The sequence below is a fragment of the Corvus brachyrhynchos genome, unplaced genomic scaffold (assembly GCF_000691975.1).
Source record: "Corvus brachyrhynchos isolate BGI_N302 unplaced genomic scaffold, ASM69197v1 scaffold3, whole genome shotgun sequence".
Taxonomy (NCBI): Eukaryota; Metazoa; Chordata; class Aves; order Passeriformes; family Corvidae; genus Corvus; species Corvus brachyrhynchos.
The window spans coordinates 3,801,849-3,809,355 of NW_008237619.1; the positions used below are offsets into that span (position 1 = coordinate 3,801,849).

At 40.8% G+C, this 7,507-nt stretch overlaps 1 protein-coding gene across 18 annotated transcripts in view; it reads right to left on the reverse strand.

Annotated features, from left to right (window-relative positions):
• BBX (BBX, HMG-box containing) overlaps window positions 1-7,326 on the reverse strand; it is a 138,196-nt gene extending 130,870 nt beyond the window's left edge. For 9 of the 18 annotated variants that reach the window (XM_008631711.2, XM_008631709.2, XM_008631707.2 and 6 more), the window contains exon 1: window positions 6,772-6,844. The gene's annotated coding sequence lies outside the window, so the exon portion shown is untranslated. Of the gene's footprint in view, window positions 1-6,771; window positions 6,864-7,306 lie in introns of those variants that run through there. The other 9 variants (XM_017731829.1, XM_017731824.1, XM_017731835.1 and 6 more) reach the window with 3 other exon arrangements.
• Window positions 7,327-7,507: the final 181 nt, after the last annotated feature.

Consider the following 7,507-nt stretch of genomic DNA (forward strand, 5'->3'; position numbering starts at 1 on the left):
TTCCACCCTCTTCTCACTTACAGGAACTCGGCATGGTTCAGCAATGTCTCTCTCTATTCCCTGCTCTACCTCCATGGCTCACCATCAGGTCAGGGATGGCCTGTAAGCTTGTGAGCTGAACACTGAGTACAACAGGTGCACGACACTGGCAGGACTATCTGCACATCAGTAATTAAGAAAAATGTGAAACTTGCAGCTTTCCTGAGGAATTACAGGCCACCAGGAACTTCAGCCAGCAAACCTGCAAACAGGTGCACATTTCTGATGCAGGTCTGGTTCTGGCGTTTTGTTCAGGAATCCACCTGCACAGCTGTAACTGCAGGATTGGGCTCTTCAGCCATTAGGTCAAGACAAATTGATGTACCTGTACTTCACCCCGTAAGTCAGCATGATGTTGCTAACTTCAGTTCACTGTAGGCAGGATGTGGCTCAAAGACCACCACTTAGGGAAAGCAAACCCAAACACGGCCAACCACAAAAATGGCTTTTTCATCAACCTGACAAAGAAAACCTCAGTTCCTTCCAACTTTCACGGCCAGATTTTATTGCTGAAAATAATGTTTCAGCTGCAGTAATTTTAACAGAGTTACTTCACACTGAAGAGGATGAAATGAGGTAAGAAATCAAGTCCTCCCTCACTCCCCTTCCATTCTCACCTAATGATTTCTCTGTCCAGCTTCGCCTCCAAATTTCTCATGAAGTCACTCTTAAATATTGCTTTGACAGCCACGAAACAATGCATTCTCTCGCATACAAAAACAAAACTCAGAATTATTTGTTGCATAGAAGAACACACAGGCTGCGGAGGGAAAATGCACTATTCTACTGCCAGAGAGACAATCCTAACTATTACTGTGTGACATGCTTTCCCCACTGCCATTGCTGGGTAACTCTTATCTGTGCAAGGCATGAGTACAAGTGAAAAACAAATACTCAAAACAGAAAGACAGACAACTTCTAACAAGGCTTAAGTTTAGAAGTCCTTATGTAGCCAGCAGAAAAAACATATTGGGGAAAGAAGTGAAAGGTATTGGTTGAAAGCCATCAAGCACTGAAGCACTGCCTGACACTCAGCAGCACAGTACAGTCACCAATCCTTCACCCAGCTCACCAGTAGCACAGGACCTCCTCAGTTGAATCCTGCAGAGCAGGCCTTTAATGCGTGTGCCTGACCCTGTCACGGGGACCTCTGGGTTTCAGAAGCACAGGATGAAGCCCCTCCCTGGAGCGCAGGTGGCAGAAATCTTCCTGTTGCTATACCTGTTTAAGGGGAGAGGGATCCCACAGCCAGGAACACAGGGGGGCTCCACAATGTCTCAAAGCAGACAATTTGCTACACACATAATGCCTTTCAGAAAGAAAATATCATAAAACCCCAAACAAAACACCACACAGCCAGAGGGAAGACACCTTCCTACTTTCCCTCAAAAAGGGAAGGTGTAGACAGGACTTGATAAGCTTCTTGTCAAGACAGATTCCACTTGCATTAAGTTCCCTAGATCCCATGTTGTGCAAGTCCACTGAATTATTTTTATCTTTGCTGAATGAGGCTCTGTGACATTAAGGGTCAATAAAATGCTGCTTCTTACTTTCAGCATTTGCTACATTTTATAAAATCTCTTATATAGAGACACCCACGTGGAAGATTTCTGACAATAAAAATTCCATGCTTCCTAAGCAACTGATTTTCTTAGTGTACTCTCATAAAATCCTGTTAACTTTTCTTCCCCTTGCTAAAAATTGAAATTTGGTTGTACTAGGTTTCTTTGTACTCAGATATGCCTGAAGCTAGCTTATTTTCACATGCTGAATTGTCCACGCTCATAAGGACTTGCTATTACATTATGCATTTGTGTGCTATATAGGAAAAAGTACAAACACTGAAAGTGTCAAAAACCATGCTCTTCCTCTTTGTTGATTCATCTTTCACGTAATCAAATTTATAAATATTAGAAATAATAAAATGCTGCTACCATTGTGAGAATACTATTAATAGGTCTACACCCAGGCATTAAGCCAAGTGTGCTTTACTCCTCAAATACGACTCCGATTTTTACATCAAATTTCTACTTTAAGTAACAAAACACCAGTAAACAGCAAATCTGAAAATCTTACATATGTTTACTGGCCCTAGAAATTAAAGTTCAGTAAGCAAGTTACCCTATTCATCACAATACTGCCAGAGTGCCAAAGTAGTTGCTTCGCTCCATTCCATGTTTTATAAGAAAATCAGTTGTAATTTTGCATTAGATTATGAATACGAAAAAATAATTTAATTGTGAGGAACTATTTCACATGAATCACATTTTAAAAACCTCGCTATGAAGAATCATTTTATTCCTTGCATTAACTTTACGAAGTTAGTATTAAATAAATAAGGGTAATACATACTGCCATAAACAGCAATTTAAATACCGTGTTTACTGGCAAAACCTCTTAAGTAAGCTCTCCTCATACTTTACACTGTCTTGTCAATAAATACAACCAAACTAAGTCAGTAACATCACAACATTCTGAAGGTGGGATTTTTTTTGTTTGAAGCAGCATTATGAATGAAAGTGGAGTATTAGCAAAAGATGTCCAAGTGGCACAGAATTCAGTGAGACTACTCACATCTCAAGACAGGCTCTTACTAAGAAAGCTTCAGAGCAGTAGCACACACCGAAGGAAAGGACACAAAACTAAGGAGTCAGATGTAGATTTTATTCCATTCCCTCCTAATGCTAACCTGCTAAGTGACTGCAGGCAAGCCTACGCTCCTTCACAGCTTTTTATCTCAGATGCCTAAAACAGGGGAAAAAAATGATTGTTCCTGATCTTGAGGTGTGTGATTACAGCACGGCTTGTGTACTTCACCAGACAGGACAGAAGCACATAAATAAGGCAAGGCCTACAACTGCCAATTATTAATAATATCACTATTATTGCGAGAACAGTATGTGCTTTTTACTTTTTCAAGCAATGCAGAACAGCAGCCCATCAAGCCATTCTTAAAGTCAGAGTAATCCTTATGCTGGTTCAGATCTTACCCCTTCTGAAACTATCAAGAAGGGTGACAGCTCTAGGGAGTCTTTTGTGAAATTCCCATGTCCACCAGTACCACACTCATCCCACTGCTTTCAGACAGACACACTGTATCATTACTGATCTTAAAACAACAGAACAAAATAATAAAAAGGAAGTAAGCCCTAATAATCTTTTGACATTAAACAAAACGAAAAAGCTTCTGGAAGTAATACCCCAGGAAAGGGAGAAGGAAAAGAAATAATACGACAGAAGTCAGCAGGATGACTTCTACCTATTTCTACTCAAGAGTATTTTGAAATACATATGATTAGAAGTTTGTTCCATCTTTATAGACCCCTAAGTAATAATGAAAACATAAATTATTAGTAAGTTTACAGTAAGGCGCAACAGTATCTATACTGCTTTGAAAAACTTAAATCACTCATGAAAACTGTCCCAATATATGGGTGCCATATGATTTAATGATACAGGGAAGTACTGTCACTCTGACAAAGGGACATATGGCTATGCTTCCAAAGGTAAAGACCTTGGAAGCCACCAGCAGGCCACAGCAGTGCTGCTGATTCCACCGGTGGCCACAGCAGGCCATCCCCCACAACAAGGCACAGGAAGTCCGACTTGGGTCCAAAATTTGGAAAGCGCCTCTGGTTTTGACTACATCACTTGCCAGAGCTCAGAGACAGCCTGCAACACACTCAAAAATCAGTGTTTCAGTTCGGTTCCAATTTTAATTTATAGTATCTTCCTCCACCAAGGAGCTGCCTTCAGATAAAGAGGGGGATCTGAACACTACAGGTGTCCACACTTCACTGCAGGTACATTTACAAACTTCACACCACAGCAGAGCCTTGCACACCACAGGTCTCATCTACCTTACCTGCACTTTTTCCACCACGACACGTGGTGGAAGAGCAACTCATACCAGCTCACTTGGTCAAGATCTCCTCTCTTCACACCACTCTCTCTGCTGGAAGACTGCCCTGCCTAACGCCATGTTCATGAGCTCCAGAGGCGCTGTGCTTCCTCAGCCCACAGACCACAAGCGGCAGCAACCTGGAAAAACTTTCAGCTCTGAATGTGAGCAATCGTATCAGTGATTTTAACAAGACTTGTCATCTGCTTCAAGATATTCACATGCTTACAGGATCACCAGCTATGGAACCACTAATTTATGAACGAAGTGTATTAAGAGCATTCTGGATGAACAGGAAAAATATTAGTTATAAAATAATTGCGTGATTACCTCTGATATTTTATGTGGAAAACTGACATTTAATATCTTTAATTATTCACACAACAGCTATAAAAGAGAAAGGTTTTCTTCCTTTAAGGGAAAAATAAACACGGACAAATTCCTCTCACCATCACTCCTACAAAAAAAAATCCTGCTAAAGCCAATGGAAGTTTTGCAGGCAAGGGGCTTACAGCAAGTAGCCCCCAAAAAACTCTGAAGTGTCAAGTGCAAGCTTCTTAACTATTCTGAGTTTACCTCCACACAGAAACCAGCTACGTTTCTGCTAAATTACGTGCCTGCTTGACATGGCTTATCAGCTTGCTGTGCTAAGAGGGACAGTAGTGCGCAAAAAACTTTTGAGAGCATGGGCCAGTTTTTGAAGCATCCACAAGACCCCTTGCTAAAGCAGCTCATCACCTTCTATCTTGTGACACACCAGCCCTGCACTGGCACTCACCAAGCAAGACCAGAACTCCTGTACATCAAGACTGAATTACTAAAATCCATTCATGAACAGCTACTTTAGTGATAACTGTGTAATAAAAGAAATCTTCCCTTTTACCAAAATAAAAGCTCCCTAAAGCAAATGGAGATTTCAAGTCATGGAAAAATCTAATGAAATCTCTATTCTCACCTTAACTAGGCACATTATTTTTATTGCCTTTTTTTTAAGCTACAAGGAAATGCATTTCTTCTTCTCCTCTAAAACTCCTATTACACATTTTTTGTAAAAAAGATACCCTACCCTTTTCTTTGTTCAAGCCAGTTCAACATCAGGCTTGACATACATTTAGCACTATGCACAAAACCAAGGTCCGCTCCTCTCCAAGTGTGGGAAGATTAGGATCACCACTTCACTGCCAGATCAACATTCTGTGCATCCAAAAGACTTCATAACAAAACTAAAAACCAGATAGTGACTCAAGACCTGAGTCAAGGTCTCTGAGCTATTCTTGTTCAGTATCCTTTACTATTACTCGAAATAAAGAAAATGTCCTTAGCACTTGCAGAACTCTCATCTGACTCTTACCCGAAAACAGAAAATTAAATTCAGAAATCAGTACATTCGTATTCAGCCCTGATCAACATTTTGAACCCTATCTGCCAGTTTTGAATTTCCAAACCTGTTTTCACTTGGAAAAAATTATTGCACCAATTACTCTTCACAGAACACGATCCTTGTCAGTAATGCCATAAAACCAAAAGCACTATTCTTCTATGCAACTAGCCTGTCATGAAGAATTTCAGTAATTGAACTTGGTGTATATACTCTGACACCTACACATACCAATCACACTGCACACAAAATCCAAAAACCTGAAATTTGGGTGTAAATCTGCAGGAACTGGAGAACAGTAGAATACTCCCTTCAAACCAACTGCCCACTGTGGTTATCCCAGCCTTAACACTAGCTCTGTGGTCATAGCATCACACCAGAACAGCTGCTCCCAACAGTCCCCTTTGAGTCAGCATGTTTGGAACCATCACCTATCTTAAGTCTGCTATACACTGCCTGCAAAAGGTCAAGAGTATGTTACTGATCATTTGCATTTATGAGTACTAAGCTTACCCCAAATACTTGTGTTGTCTTGTTTTTAATTATGTACAGAATAGTGCCAAAAAGAAATGCTACCTCCCACTTCCTATTTTGGGCGAAACGCAGGTCAGTGACACCACGAGCAATCGTATGAGAAGTGCTCCAAGTGCCACTCATTTTATGTCATCTATGAATGTGACCCCAAAAATTTAGAACCTCTTCTTTAAACTACCACTTCAGCTTAAAAGGTGTCAAACCCTTCAAAAGTTATCATAACTTTTCCCAGCATGCAGATAAAAAAAAAACATTGTTGTGTACCTGAAAGCTTAGGAATACCAGTAAATTAGCCACAAAGACACATCTTCCAAATTGATTGGTATCTGCATTCATCAATGCCAAAAGAAAAAACAGTAACACAGAAAGAGCATGGATGGAATTCTAATTAGCTCTCAGTTTACATGTTAAAAGTGAACAAACTCCTGTTGCAGCGGCATTACAGTTCTGCTAAACTTCTCACTGATTCTTGACCTCCAGAGTTTTCTAATTACCTATTCAGTTTTTATTCTCATAGTTTTCTACCACTGAATTTTAAAAGGGCTTTACACGCTCATTAAATTTTTGACCTGTGTGTTGCACTTTGCATATTCTAATGTTACTCTGGTTTAAAACTTTTGCCCTAAGTCAGTCAGCTGATTATCTTTACAAAGTTTTAAGGGAAAGAAAAACACAAGAAAAAAAAAATAAGTGAAGAGAGCTCTGAATATGCACAGCCTCTTAACTCCCAGGTTATTTGGATGCACCTCTACATACAAACTTTGTATTCTAGCAACTGCTATTAGCACCTGGAGAAGACGTCTTCTGAAGTACTAAAACCGTAACAAGCATCTTCCTCATAAAAAGTGGCAGCACGAGAAACACTGTCTTATCAACAAGAACCAAGTTCTTTTTCCATGTGTACAGTTTACATACTTACCCAGGAAGGCAAATGGAAATTACAGACAGACGAAGATGAAGCTGTCTCAAACCCTTTGTCATGTGATAGTGACCTATAAAGTATCAAATAAAGGCACATCATCAGCACACCATGATTTTACAATATTGCAACTCACCACATCACCAACAAGAGGAGAGATCCCAAAACTTGAAACTTGCTTCCTCCTCACCCCCACCTCAGCTAAGTTGTCATTAAAACGAGATGACAGTCACAGGAAACCGTAAGGAGCAAACAAAAGCTGCACCGTGTCTTTAAAGGGCATTAGGAGGGGGCAAATGGAGCAAATAATCTGAGTGTGCATCAGCAGGGTGGGTAATTTTTCCTCTGTCTGTCTCTCTCACACGGATGCATGTTTATGAGCGTGCACAGACACATATACATACACACAGGGATGCATCACGTAATTATTTACATGCACACACAGTAATACTTGCATGTATTATCAAAATAAAAGACAGAAAGTTGACCACCATCTGCAAGGAGGCATACATAACAATAACCCCCGGGAACTTACACAAGTGAGCGATCAATCCCCGCGCGTGGACAAGCCAAACAACGCAAAAATTAACAACAAGAATAAGCCGCCAGACCGCAAGTACGAGATCCACCCGGGAAGAGAGACAGACAGAGCGACGGACGAAGGCTGCAAGGCTGGAGCACAGTTTCAGGTAATGCCCGCTGCCCCCCGGCAGAGCCCGGCCGAGCCGCCCGGAGC